Raw genomic sequence first — 15,486 nt, 5'->3', positions numbered from 1 at the left:
CAGATTAATGGAACGGGGGGGGGGGGAGGCAGGGAGGGCAACCGTGGATGCCAGGGACAATGGGGGAGGAGGATGGGACATGCAGAGGGTGGGGGATGGGGGATCAAGGATGGAAAAACAAAAGGCAAGGTATGCAGGACATAAGAATTGGAAAATCATTTGCTGAGAATATGTATGTTGATGTGCTTGACTGAGCCAATGCACAGTGTATTTTGGATGGAAAATTCATTTGTGTGTTGTGATGGTGTATAGTGAATTAATGTGGAGAATGAATAAATTTAAAAAAAATAAGATAGAAATTTAAAAAAAGAATGGAAACTTTTATTGAAAAAAAATCTTACACATCAAACCCTGTGTTATATAAATTAGAAATGTTATCTCCTATAATATTTTAATACAAACACAAACTTAAAATTTTATTAATTGTTGGGATCAGCAGATGGAGTATGAGTTATGTCACTGGATTCCCACGTGATGGACAGCAGTTCAAGTCCAGGACCTGGTGCCTTGAAATTCACACTGGGTATGTGTGCATACATGCCCAAAATCCTGAGAAGAGTGTGGAGAAGGGATGGCATGGTCATCTTGCCTGGGGGGTGATTTCCCATTTCTATTTCTCAGTCTCTCCAGCAAGTGCATGCACCCTATAGCAAAAATCACTCTCTATATTTATATATATATATATACACACACACATATAGATATTAATTGTAATTTTCTCCTGTCAGTAATAAAACTTCATAATAAGAGATAGAAATAAAGAATAAACAAATAGTCTTCTTCTTCCAGAACTGCTATGATATTTTCATTTCATAAAGTTCTTAGCAACTGTTTTATTACTTTCTTATTTTATTTTTGAGTGTTTAATGATCATTATTACATTCATTTCTTGTTTTAAATTATAACATTACTTAAAGGTAAAATTAATGAACAATAATCTAGAAAAATAGAAAATATAAAACAAAGTTATTGAATTATATTTCTATTAGTATCAGTCTTGTGGGAATTATTCAACCTTGAACAAGGTCTTTATTGTCCTGGCTTAGGGTGTCCATAGGATTTTATGCTTTTAAAAAATTATAATAATTCTTTAAAAATACAAATGAAGTTGCCTGTATATTTTAAATTTAAAAATAGAATTACTGAAAGATCCAGCTATCTCACTATTGGGTTATAGACGCAAAGGTCAAGATGTTGCTCAATTGGATATCTGCACATCCATCTTTATCACAGCATTATTTACAATAATCATTGAGTCAAATTTAGTGCCCCAAAACTGATAAATGGAATGGGAAAATAAAGTGTCCACATGCAATGGAAAGTTACAAAGAACAACAAAATCTTCTCACTTTACACAAAGTGAGTGATATTAGAAGATACAAATCTAAAAGTGAAATGATCCAGACTAAAGTCCCTACTTTATGAATAACAAATGTCTGTACGAGAAGACAGAACTTGAAGAGCTCCAAGTTAAAGAAAGGAGAGAGTAATGGTAGATACCAAAGCCACTTGGGGAAGGGTAGTATAGATGGAGGTTCATTAAAATAAATAAATAAATAAATAAATAAATAAATAAATAAATAAATAAATAAAGTTAATGGACCCAAGGACATTTCCTGAGCCTGACAGGTAGCATCATTATCACAGTTCCTCTCTTGCCATAGAGTTGCCCTAGAATCCACTCACAGATGAATATTTATGTTCTAAAAATCTATTAGCTAGTACTTTCGGAATCTATGCCTTACTAGGAAGGGGAGGAAACAGCACTGAGCAGAAGAAAAGTTGGACTATGATGCTTTACAGCAGGTCTCCTATGACCTTCCAGAGAGCTCTGGAGCTATGGAAACCTTGCAGTTGTTCTGAGTTAGGTCAAGAGTCTGGAATTTCCTACTCACATTGACAATTCATTGGTTGCCAGTTTCTAGGAAATTGTGATGGTACTTTGGTTAAGGTGACCTAAGTCCTCTCAAGAGAGCAATACCCTTAGATGGTGGAAGGATATTTCTCACTCCAAAGGGGTAATCGGAGCAGCACAGCTCTGTATCTGTTATAGACGCTATGGTCTAATTTCAAATTTTAGACACAAATAAGGACAAAAAATACAAATGAGAAAAGCATATACTGGGTGTTTTCTAATACTTAAGCTTAAATTCAATACTTCTATTTATCCTTTATCAGCCTAAACTTACTATTATAATGTCTCTTTTTGAAATGATAGGTGTAAAATATGAAAAAATATCTATGTGTTCTGGATATTACTTTTCCAGTTGAATACTGGATGAAAACATATGAAAAATGAGTGCATAATGGAAATAGCTACCTTTGTTTATTATAACATACAAACAAAGACACTGAGTAAGAGCTGAAATAATGTACCTAGTACATCGTACCACAGCTCCATGTATAAAATCTACACTTTTATCAGCTTATGTTTATTTTTCCACTATAAATTGCCATCTTTTTACAATGTGTGAGATGTATATATTAACAAGCTTAAGTTTCTCAATAGTTACATTAAGTAACATATTATCCAAAGTGAAGCAATGAGAAATACTGAGTAAATTACTATAAAATCATGAAGTCACATAATATTTTCCTATGTAATGTATTGCAAACATAGATATTTTGGTTGGAGAGCATTTTCCCTTCTGTTTCATATTTGTGATATTACATCTCAGACAGTACATGAGCTCATAAAGAATGTTAAATTGATTTAACTTATAACAAAATGAAACTTTCTAATCCTTGTTTCATAATTTTTTTTTTGCTTTTTATTGAATCCATAATTATCAAAAGGTTGCGTGTTTGGTTTTTATAAAGCCTTAAATGAGAAATTCAGAATCAACTTAATTATAATTCAATACCAACTGATACAAGATACAAATATCATTAAAACTATTATTATTATTATTATTATTATTATTTTGCAGGGGGAAAGTGTGTATGTGAGTGAGAGAGAGAGAGCGCATCCTTTTTTGGAGACTGATCACACAGCAAACCTTTTGTCTTTTTGTCTCCATCCTGTCAGGATCTTTGGTGGGCACACACAGCTGCTGGTGCTGGGATTTGAAATGCAGTTGGCCATTTGGGATCCAGCTCCCTCTGTGCAGTGCTCAACCCCTGTGCTACAGGGACAGCCCCCAACCATGATTCATTTCAGAGAATCTGTGGCACAGACAAAATTTTTGTAGAACATATATCTGTGTGCATTAAAATAACTAAAATTGTAGCTTCCTGTAAATGTATGGAAAAGTCTCCTGTAACCCAGATATGAGGACTGCAATAATCTTGGCCATACTCAATAAGTTTCTAAATTGAAGGCTATGTTAGGGGTACCAGCAGTCATACACTTCATTTTAGTGCTTTATGATTCACATAATTTTGCTGCACTCTAAATATTTGTTGAATTTCCTTTTCATTTCTCTGGAGCGAGGTGTCTTCTCTTCATAAATTCAGTTGTACCCAGAGGGAAAAGACTTACAAAGCTGAGAAAAGGTTCTGTAATTGAGCTTGGTAGGAAGAGCTGCAGAAAAATCAGCCAAGTTCTACAAGTTGTTTACATTTGTTATGTGATATTGCTATAGTTCATTACTCTGTCTACTTTGTGTTAATTAAATGATCCATTACTAATTAGATAGTTATGCAAATATATATTGTATTTTAAGAATATAAGAAATGAAGTACTATTTAGATAAAACATTTTAATATCAATGAAATCTTTCAAATCACAAAAGAAAATGTTACACTCTTGAGTCTTATGTATGTTTGTAGTTGGTTCAAGTTATTCCCAGTAGATGTATTTTATAAAGCTGGCTAAACCTTGAATTAATAAATATTGAACAATTGCTTGTAGGTAAAATGCAGCTTTAGATTCCTGTGAGTTTCTAGTGACAGCCTCTTCACTAGACAGTCAAATGCATGACCTTGTTTTACGTGTGTTTCAGTTTAACCAAGACTTCTTATTCAATATATACTGTTGGCTCATTAACATCGAACTTTTAGACAGTGGCACTATAACCCTTGGTTCTATGAAGCTTATCTAACTCATACTTTTTTTTTTTCCAGAATGCACATCAGATCAAACCCTTTTTTTTTTTTTTAGATCAAACCCTTTTGAGCTTGGGGAAACTAAACAGTGCTTTAGCATGGGGTGTATTTCAAACAGCAAAATCACAAAAAAAAAAAAAAGAAATGGAAAAAATGTGGTGCTAAATACACTGTGAAAGGACACTTGCTTACAGTGACAGGGTCATTGCTGAAGAAACAGACAGAGCACAACCCTCCCCCACCACCTGCCGCTGCCCTTGTTCCGTCTTAGCCGAGAATGACTCAAGTGACAAAAGTTTCTCCATACTCTATGGATATCAGCAAATGATCATGAAAATTCATTATTGATTTGAGGGTACATATAAATATTAGCAAGTAGGCAAATTTGCAAATATGGAATCCACAAATATTTTCTTTTAACGTATAGGTATTATTTACTCTGTGAAATGTGAACTATTTGTAAACTTAAATGCTTATGCAAAATATCTACATGATGGACAAAAAATAATTTTCAGAAACCAAATACATGTAGGCAAAATAAATTTACATCAATTTGTGGATATTTTTACCCCTTAAAAAGGCCTCATCAATGAGACCAGCATATGGCGTAATGGTTACGTCACTGAGCTCCCATATAGTCAACCACAGTTTGAGTCCTGGACTTTGTGGCTTAAAACTCACACTAGACCTATGTGCGTGAGTGCCCAACATCCCGTGAAGCGAATGGAGGAGAAGGGATTGTGGCAAGGTCATCTCCCCTTGAGGGTAGGTGATTTCTCACTTTCTGTCTCTTTGTCTCTCCATGAAGTACATAGAGAGAAAAAAAAGGGGAAGGGACTCATTAATTACATTAGTAAAAGCAGTTTTCCTTTTATATATGTCAAATGGTTTTACAAACTGGTGAGTAAAGTTTGGCTAATTCAGGCCTGGCCTGGTGGCATAATCTGTAGCAAACCAAACTAGTGCTGGAAACTACATGGCCGAGAAGAGTTAGGATCCCCTGGTGGCTGTGAAAACAGATCCTGAAGAGAAGGAGGGCTGGCAAGAAGGGTCTTGTGGTAAGACCCTGTTGAAAGTGCTTTCGTCTCTCTCTCTCTACCATGAATAAGATAAACTTAAAAGAAAAAATTGATGAATTCACCCAAACTATTGAATGATTTTTCATGTATTTGAAAAAGCCTTATTTTGTGACTAAAATTTTTCTCCTAATTCAAGTGATATCAAATGCTGGAATTATCACTGAAACTAAAAATGAAATCCCTACTCTTTTATATTGGCTAAGACTGCTTACCTCAAGTTTAAGATGAAGCAAGATCTGAGTGTGAAATTCAGGCAGGTGAGATAAAAGATGACAGGAGACGGGAAGAGAGAGAGAGAGCCTCTGAGGAAGGGCCTAGCAGGCTCTCTCTGATTCTCCTCCTTTGCAGGTTTATGATTGGTGTCTTCACAGAAGGCTTTCAGGCACATACTGAGAACTCTAATTAAGAGAGTTATCTCCATTTGTGCAGGCTTGAGGGGGCACTTCAATCAAGTAGAACCTGTTGAAGTGTGAATAGGAAGAACAGGGGAAGTCAAAGTGTCATCAGGAGAAATAACTTGGCTGTCGACCAGGAAGCATCACAGGACGACTGTACTCTTGCAAAAATGTCCCCAAACCTGTACCGAGAGCTGTGGCAGAAGTCAGCTTTGACCAAGACATCAGATCTGTTTCTCAAGGGTGGGCTAACTCAGCAGAGCTCCCAGATCCTAATACATAATTTAAATGCCAGTTCATTATCTTTCAATGAGAAATGCTACTTACATGTCATTTGATTAATGTATTTTCTCCATGGAAAATATATTTGCCTTAAAAGTTGACACATATTTCAAGAATTGCTTGAGTCATGCAATCTGAGCAAAGGGAGAATTTTAATAGGATTAAAACGAGAACTCATGAAGCCGTACATCTTCTGGATACACTACTTAAATCACACAGACATGCTTTGCTTCTGTGATCCTCATTTTTTCTTTCTGTTTGTATTACCAGCAAGATCTTCACCTGATATACATCAGACGATCTGGTAGTGATACCAGGATGCAACTCTTCCAAGAACGTACAGATAAATTAGGTTATCCTGTCAAAAAATAAATTAGGCAAAACTGACCCTATAGAAATGATTAGCAATGTGGAAATAGAGCCAGAGTTTATTGATCAATGTATGCTAAGTAGTTTGGGAAGCCACTTATTCTAATTATGGTTTGCAAGCAGTAATCTCAGGGAAACTCATTCAGGGATTACATCGTGATTACCTTTTGTTAGGTAAAATTTGATTCTTTTTTTTAATCTTTATTTTCAATAGACTTTATGTTCCTGGCACTGGATTAATATGGTTCCTGACTCACATTGATTATTGCTTTGTGTAAGACTTTTTGTGTGTATGTGTTCCTATGTGTGTACGTATGTCTAGGTGTGTATGTGTGTCTATTTAACTGTATCTATCTATTATCTGTCTATTTTTATTAAAAATCCAGAAATCTAACTTTAGAGCAAGGACAATAAGATAACGTAACCACTCATGGTTCTGCCCCATCTCTCCTTCATTACCCAATCATCTACTAATATTTTCTGTGCCCATTAATTTCTTAGTTTCATATAATTTGATGAAGTCCTTGAGTATGAAGGTACGTCTGAGGTATTTCAACCTATGAGGAAATCCTGAAGAGACAAATGTCCTCTCATAAGTTGAGTAAGAAAAGGGGAAAGAGGGCTTTCTCGGTTTAACTGAGATACCCTTGTACACAGCTCTGTTCTGATTGCAAGCTCACTTCACAAAGAGTATATATGTCATAAGTTTACAAGTAAATTTTCCTAGAGATAAAAATGTTCTCAGTACTTTATAAATGTTTCATCTAAATAAGCATTTAAATTTCTCATTGTAGATTTAGCACAAAGTGTTGTGATTTGTCATGCCCTGGAGCATATCTGGAAGGAGAGAATGCACAGCAATGTGGATTATTTTAATATCAATGGTGGAGATGCTACTATTGTGTTAAATGCCTGCTCTGAAAGAAAACTATCTTTCAGGAAAAAAAAAATTTGAAAGGTTTTTGCTATAGGGCGTGTGCACTTGCTGGAAAGACAGAGAGACAGAAAGCGAGAAATCACCCCCCAGGGGGGATGGCCACGCCACAATCCCTTCTCCTCCATTCTCTTCTCAGGATCTTGGGCACGCACGCACATGCGCCTGGTGTGAGTTTAAGCCACCGGGTCCGGGACTCCAACCGAGGTCGTCTACGTGGGATGGGAGTTCAGCGATGTAGCCATTACGCTCGCTAACTGCTGGTTCCTTGTCTTTCAGAAAATTTTGAGAGAAAAATTAACAATCAAAATTATTTTATAAAACTGTGATAAAGATAAGAATTAATCAAAATTCTTAAGGAAAGCAGAGACTTTGGACTTGTACTTAAAAACAATTATGTCACACAAAAGCTATTATTCTATTTCTCACCATTAACAAAAGTCAGCTCAAAACAGATCATAAATATAAATGCAAAACCTTAAACTATAAAACTACTGGTGGAAAACCCAAGGGAAATACTTGAAGAAACGGGAGTAGGCAAATCTCTCTTAAATAAGACTGCTAAAATGGAGGTAACGTTACCAAAAATCTACAAGTAGGATTATATCAAGCAAAAAAGCTTCTCTGCACAACAAAGGAAACAATAATTAGAGTAAAGAGGTAACCCTCAGAGTGGAAGAAAATATTTGTAGGCTATTCTTCAAGTAAGGAATCCATTTTGAGAAGGTACAGGGAACTCAAACAGCTCACTGACAAAAAAATCAAGTAACCCTGGGGATCAGCAGGTGGTATAGTGGTTAAGGCGCTGGACACCCCTACGTGGCCAACCATGATTCGAGTCCCAGACCTGGTGGCTTGCTTTCTCACTTCAACTCTCTCTCTCTCTCTCTCTCTCACTGGTCAAATGAAAATAAATGAATTAATACAATTAAATAAATTTTTAAAAAAATCAAGTAACCCAATTAACAAATGGGCACAAGTTGAATAGACAGCTTTCTAAGGAAGATATACAAATGGCCAAAAAGCATATGAAAGAATGTTTAACATCTCTAACATAAGAAAAATGCAAATCAAAATCACAATGAAATACCATTTAAACCCAGTTAGAATGGCTCTGATCAAGAAAATCAACAAGTGCTGCCAAGGCTGTGGTGAAAGGGGAACCCTCCTACCCTGTTGGTGGTAATATAATTTGGTACAGCCAAAATGGGAAACAACATGGAGTTTCCTCAAGAGCCTACAACTCAGACTTCCATTTGACTCAATAATCCCACTCACTGATATTTATCCAAAGGACAGAAATACCCTCACTAGGAAAAACATTTACACATCCATATTGTTTGTAGCATTAATCACAATTACTAAGGTGTGGAGTCAACCCAAGTGCCCAAGGACTTAGAGTGCAAGTGTGGCACATAGGCACTATGGAATATTAGTCACAGGAAACAGTAAGACCCTGTTATTTGATACAAAATGGATAAAGATAGAAAATGTAATGATACATTAAGAAAGACAATCAATTTCTGTCCCTGCTCAATATATACTGAATGCCTGCACTCTATAACAGAAGTTGAAAAAACCCCAAAGATATGATGGTAGGGAAGACCAATGTGAATATTCGACACTATAGGGGAGAGGGGTGGATGGCAGGGGTGGGTGAGATGGATTTAGGGAGAAAGACTTGGCAGACAGAGGAATGCAAAGTTTTCCAAAGGAAAAGAAATATATGGTAATATCTTTTATTTGATGGTAATGTAATACATCTTAAAACAAAAAGATGTTGTGTGCTATGGTGATTAAAACAATTAAATATCAAAAACTAATTTTCAAAAACATTTTTACTCAGGAGCAGTCGATGGCATAGTGATTATGTTGCTGGACTCTCACATAGTTGACTGTAGTTCAAGTTCCAGACCCAGCAACTTAAAACTCACGCTGAGCATGTGTGCTTGTGTGCCCAAGATCCTGAGAGAATACAGAATGGAATGTGGAGTGGCCATCCCCCCTCAGGGATGATTTCTCTCTTCCTGTCTCTCTGTCTCTCTCTCTCCAGTGAGTGCATGCACCCTATAGCAAAAATCTCCCTAAAATAATAGTTATTACTCTCTTACTCTCTGATTCATACATCACTATATTTTAATCACTTTATCAAGGTGTGATTGACATAGAAAAATCTGTATGTGTTTAATGTATACAACGTTATTAGGTACAAGCCAATATATAAAATAATTATTTTAGTCAAAATGCATGTATTCTACATTCTTGGATATGGGACATATCATGTTCTAGATCACATAAAAGCCATCTTATCCAAGAACACTTACAATTATTATGACCCCATCACTGAACTACTACTTTTGACAGGCTTGCATTATTGTTATCTTGTTTCTTTGGAGGCCCAGGGCTGCACACAAGTTATTTAATGATCTTTGTAATTCCAAATATATCACTGGCCAGTAAGATTGTCCAGAAATCGGTCAGTATAACAACCAAACATTAAGAGGGCTGGACAATGATGTAGTGATAAACCATGGTGCTTCGTGACATTGGAAGGTTGCAAGCTTGTTTCCAGAGATCTCCCTGAGTACGCCGAGCATGAATGTGTGCCCAAGATCCAGAATGAGGCTGGGGTGAATCAAGAACCTGCTGGGAATGCTACATTTGTGTGTGTGTCTCTTTTTCTCTTTCTCTGTCTTTCACATTCAAGGAAGAAATGAATAAACAGACTTAAAAACAGTGAACTAGGGGCTAACAAGTGGTATGGAGGTTAATGCACTAGACTCTCACATGGCCTATCAAAGTTCCAGTTCCAGACCTGGTGGCTTGAAAATCATGCCAGGCACATATGTGTATATGCCCAAAATCCTGAGAGGAGAATGGAGGAGGAGGGATTGCAGCATGGCTATCCTATCTGAACATTGTTCCTCATTTTCCCTCTCTCTCTGTCTCTCTCTGGTGAGCACATCACTTAAAAAAAAAAAAAAAAGAAAAAGAAGAAAGTGGAGAAAATAGTGTACTATTTACTAATCACAGAGGTGTTATAAAATAATTTGAAATCAGCTGTGGGAAAATGAATCGAGACTTTAGAATGTCATATTGATTCCTTAGGTTAAGCACTTAATCATTAATACTAATCAGACTTAGGGACATAATTAAGAATGTAGATTGTCTGGAAGACAATTATTAGAAAGAAGGGAAAAAAAAAACCTGTGATCAATACAAAGTACAAAGCATCAGCAATACAGTTGCAGGATCACTTGACTCTTGTTACATTGACAAAACTTTTGTCAATGTTTTGTCGTGAGCACATCACTTTTTTTTTGAGAGGTTTTTGCTATAGGGTGCATGTGCTTGCCAGACAGACAGAGAGAGACAGAGAGAGAGACAGAAAGCGAGAAATCACCCCCCCAAGGGGGCTGGCCACGCCGCAATCCCTTCTCCTCCATTCTCCTCTCAGGATCTTGGGCACGCACACACATGCGGCCGGCATGAGTTTTAAGCCACCGGGTCCAAGATGCGAACCACAATCAACTATATGGGAGTCCAGCAACATAGCGATTACGCTAACTGCTGGTCCCAATGTTTTGTCTATTTCTTGTAAGTAAATGCTCTAATGATGAATTTTCTGAGAGTAATACCATTTATGCCATACTGTTATCTTGAATTTGTTTGTAGAGAAACAACTTCCAAAATATCAGCTTAACAAATCTTAAAATAAATATAATTCTTCAATATTAAAAATTGAGCAACTGGGCCAGCAGGTGGTGTGGTGGTTAAGGCACTGAATTCCCACAAGGCTGACTACGGTTTGAGTCCTGGACCTGGTGACTTCCTTACTCACTCTCTCTTGGTCTTTCTGGTCAAATTGAATAATAATAATAAATCAAGTTAGATAAAGAATGATTTTTAAAAATTAAGCAACCAATATAAGAATTGCTCAGAAAGCAGTACAGATCAAGGTATAATTCACAAAAACCCTCCAAATTATTGTACTTTTCTGTCCTGCCTGTTAAATTTAAGTTTTCCAGTATTTTCCTGGTTCATTACTATATAAACTTTTGGATCCTACATTTGAGAGTCTCTTATGATCTTTATGCATACCTACATTTGAGGGCTAATGTCCTACAATATGTTTCTTGGGTAAGGGGCCAAACAAGGAGAGTTTTTATGGTAGGAGCCATAAGAAAAGATCCTTTGAGTCTCCAACTAAACATTGACAGTTGAGACAGAGGTAGACTCTCCTGTGGCTTATTTCTGACAGGACTGTTGATTTCTCTAATAAGAGAAAGACAGTCATTTTAATAGATAAAAATTGTGATAAGTATTGGATTAGTAATCATTGATTCTGTGGATCAGGCTGCAAGGAAATAGTTATTCTTATATGTTACTGTTTTGAGTAGAAATGAAGCAATTGTTTTGGAAACAAACTTAGAAATAGGTACCAATTTCATGAATGCATTTATTCACTCAATCCTCAAGTCACTTTTAGAAATATATTGCAAGTATAACTGCATACATGCATAATCATCTATATACAAATTCCTTCATTGCAACACTGTTTATAATAGCTGAATGCTGAAAACAATCCACAATGCAGCAAGAGGAGAGTCCATAAATGAGACAGGACAGAAAACACTGAACTTTTACAAATAGTTAGGAAGCTTTCAGAACACAGACATGAAATTAACACAAGCCATTCTGATTTTTTAAAAAATTACAGAAAAGGGTATATAATATACTAACACATGTTAAAGAAAGAGGGTTAAGAAAATGTATTCATATTTGCACTAAAAAAATGAGTAAGATTTATAAGAGGACACAAAATAACTTCTTTTTTCAATTTTATTTTTATTTTGACAAATAAATAATTGTGTGTGTGGGTGTGTATATATATATATATATACATGTACATAAGGGATGGTCACACTGCAATCTTTTCTCCTTCATGTCTCCCTCCTCTTGGGATTTTGGGCACTCGTACATATGCACCTGGCCTGATTCTCAAGCCACTGTATCCAGGACCAAAATGTACGGTTTGTCCTGCGAGGATCCAGCCACCTTGGCCACCACACCACAGGCTGGCCTAGTAATATGATATGACATATGCATATATTGTGGAATAATAGAATCAGACTAATTAACATATATCCATAGCCTCACATTTTTGGAGTTTATTAATGAAGAGGAAATTTTTTTTGTTATTTATTTTTTCTTTTTTTGGAGAGGTTTTTGCTATAGGGTGTGTGTGCTCGCCAGACAGACAGAGAGAGACAGAGAGACAGAAAGCGAGAAATCACCCCCCAGGGGAGATGGCCACACCGCAATCCCTTCTCCTCCATTCTCCTCTCGGGATCTTGGGCATGTATGCACACCACCCAGAGCGAGTTTTAAGCCACTGGGTCTGGGACTCGAACCGCAGTCGACTATGTGGGAATCCAGCGACATAGCCATTATACTAACTGCTGGTCCCAATGGTGAGGAACTTTCAAATTTCCTCTTTTGCAATTTTTAAATATAAAATGCTTCATTAACTGCAGTCCTTTTATGAGGAATTTGGTAGTTAGGTGAGTGTGGTTGTAAGACCCCCCCATATAGTGTTTATTACATTTTGTTTCTTTCATTTTTTAAGGTTTTATTTAATTACTTATTTATTTATTTTAGAGAAAGAGACAGACAGAGAAAGGGAGAGACAAGATCCTCAAACAGGATCTTTACCGAACAATTCATCACCAGTAGTAAGCAGCTTGAATCATGATATGTGCACATGTACCACACGTGTACAGGGAGGCCTTGGGACATGAACCTGAGACCCTCTCATGTGGATAAGGTTATGTTATCACTGTGCCACTGCATGGCCCTTATTTTTTATTTATTTTATTATTATTATTTATACATTCAATCACTATACATCATTTAGATTGTAAAGAGATTTTACCCAACATGTTAGATGCCACACACCATGTGAGTTGAGACTACTATACACAACATCATCAACAGGCAACAAATCATATCTGTGTCCCACAAATGTCTTACTTCTCCATTTTTTTCCCAAATTTCCCTTACTGCACTCTTCCCCTCTCCCACTCTCCTTCCACTTTAGGTAACCATATGGCCTTTATTTTACTTTTTGACTTAATATATACTGTCTTAAAATTGATTTGAAGGGTATCACAGGCAATGTTATGGTTAAGGCACTGGAATCCCACATGGCCAATCACGGTTTCAATTCCAGAACTGTTGCTAAAAATTCACACTGGGGGGACCAGCAGTTAGCGTAAAGGCTATGTCGCTGGACTCCCATGGTGATTTTTATTTTTTGAGAGGTTTTTGCTATAGGGTGTGTGCGCTCGCCAGACAGACAGAGAGAGACAGAGAGACAGAAAGCGAGAAATCACCCCCCAGGGGAGATGGCCACACCGCAATCCCTTCTCCTCCATTCTCCTCTCGGGATCTTGGGCATGTATGCACACCACCCAGAGTGAGTTTTAAGCCACTGGGTCTGGGACTCGAACCGCAGTCGACTATGTGGGAATCCAGCGACATAGCCATTATACTAACTGCTGGTCCCAATGGTGAGGAACTTTCAAATCTCCTCTTTTGCAATTTTTAAATATAAAATGCTTCATTAACTGCAGTCCTTTTATGAGGAATTTGGTAGTTAGGTGAGTGTGGTTGTAAGACCCCCCCATATAGTGTTTATTACATTTTGTTTCTTTCATTTTTTAAGGTTTTATTTAATTACTTATTTATTTATTTTAGAGAAAGAGACAGACAGAGAAAGGGAGAGACAAGATCCTCAAACAGGATCTTTACCGAACAATTCATCACCAGTAGTAAGCAGCTTGAATCATGATATGTGCACATGTACCACACGTGTACAGGGAGGCCTTGGGACATGAACCTGAGACCCTCTCATGTGGATAAGGTTATGTTATCACTGTGCCACTGCATGGCCCTTATTTTTTATTTATTTTATTATTATTATTTATACATTCAATCACTATACATCATTTAGATTGTAAAGAGATTTTACCCAACATGTTAGATGCCACACACCATGTGAGTTGAGACTACTATACACAACATCATCAACAGGCAACAAATCATATCTGTGTCCCACAAATGTCTTACTTCTCCATTTTTTTCCCAAATTTCCCTTACTGCACTCTTCCCCTCTCCCACTCTCCTTCCACTTTAGGTAACCATATGGCCTTTATTTTACTTTTTGACTTAATATATACTGTCTTAAAATTGATTTGAAGGGTATCACAGGCAATGTTATGGTTAAGGCACTGGAATCCCACATGGCCAATCACGGTTTCAATTCCAGAACTGTTGCTAAAAATTCACACTGGGGGGACCAGCAGTTAGCGTAAAGGCTATGTCGCTGGACTCCCATGTAGTTGACCACGGTTCAAGTCCTGGACCCGGTGGCTTAAACTCGTGTCGGGCGCATGTGTGTACATGCCCAAGATCCCAAGAGACAATGGAGGAGAAGGGATTGTGGCATGCCCATTTCCCCTGGGGGGTTATTCCTCGCTTTCTGTCTCTCTGTCTATCTGGCAAGCGCACACACCCTATAGCAAAAACCTCTCAAAAAATAAAAATCACACTGGGCCTGTGTGTGTGTGTTTGTGTGCGTGTGTGCCCAAAAATCCAGGAGGAGAATGAAAAGAAGGGACTGTGTGTGGCCAGCCCTCCCTGTTCGGTGATTTCTCCCTCCAGTGAGTACTCGCGTCTTATGGCAAAAACCTAAAAGCAAAGCAAAACTAAATTGATTTATTTTATTGTGAAAGTAAATAAGAACATCCTTGTTATAAATAACTAGACACAGCCCATATTTCGCCTTCTCTTTTACCAGCACTTAAATAACATTGAAAACTATGAGCGGATAAGGCAGCAGCCCTGCAGTTTGGACAGACAATACATTTACACACATGCACATTGAGAACTTACACTTCAGTGCTCAAATTATCCCTACTTTCTTGTTATCTTTTTTTTTTTTTCAAAATTTGCATCTTGTGGTTTTGAGGAAAGCTTTCAGATAATGCCTCTCTGTTTCAGATTACTCCTACAAATCTTTTATTTGTTCCATTTCCTTAGAGACATGACAGTTCTCAGACTACAAAGAGGATTTTTTTTTTTCACATGGACCAGTGTTGTGAATACAATGTTCAGTTGAAGCTGAAAGTTGCAAGAACAGAAATAACTATATAACAGTGCCAGTTCCCATTGGAATGAAATAGACTGAACCATAATTTTCAGTGTAGATTCATTCCTCAATTTAGTGCAGTGAGTCAGAATCTAAATCTAAATCAGTCCCGATCAAGTTTATAGACAGCAATCTAGCAGTTGAAAAAACATAACGCAAAACCCCAGT

General features: G+C 37.0%; 1 pseudogene; it reads right to left on the bottom strand.

The window, feature by feature from the left end:
• Window positions 1-15,486, bottom strand: part of LOC102474204 (atrophin-1-like) — a 115,659-nt pseudogene that overhangs the window by 2,116 nt on the left and 98,057 nt on the right.

The sequence above is a fragment of the Tupaia chinensis genome, unplaced genomic scaffold (assembly GCF_000334495.1).
Source record: "Tupaia chinensis unplaced genomic scaffold, TupChi_1.0 Scaffold143566_1, whole genome shotgun sequence".
NCBI classification, from domain to species: Eukaryota; Metazoa; Chordata; class Mammalia; order Scandentia; family Tupaiidae; genus Tupaia; species Tupaia belangeri.
This window is presented reverse-complemented; position numbering and strand designations above follow the sequence as displayed.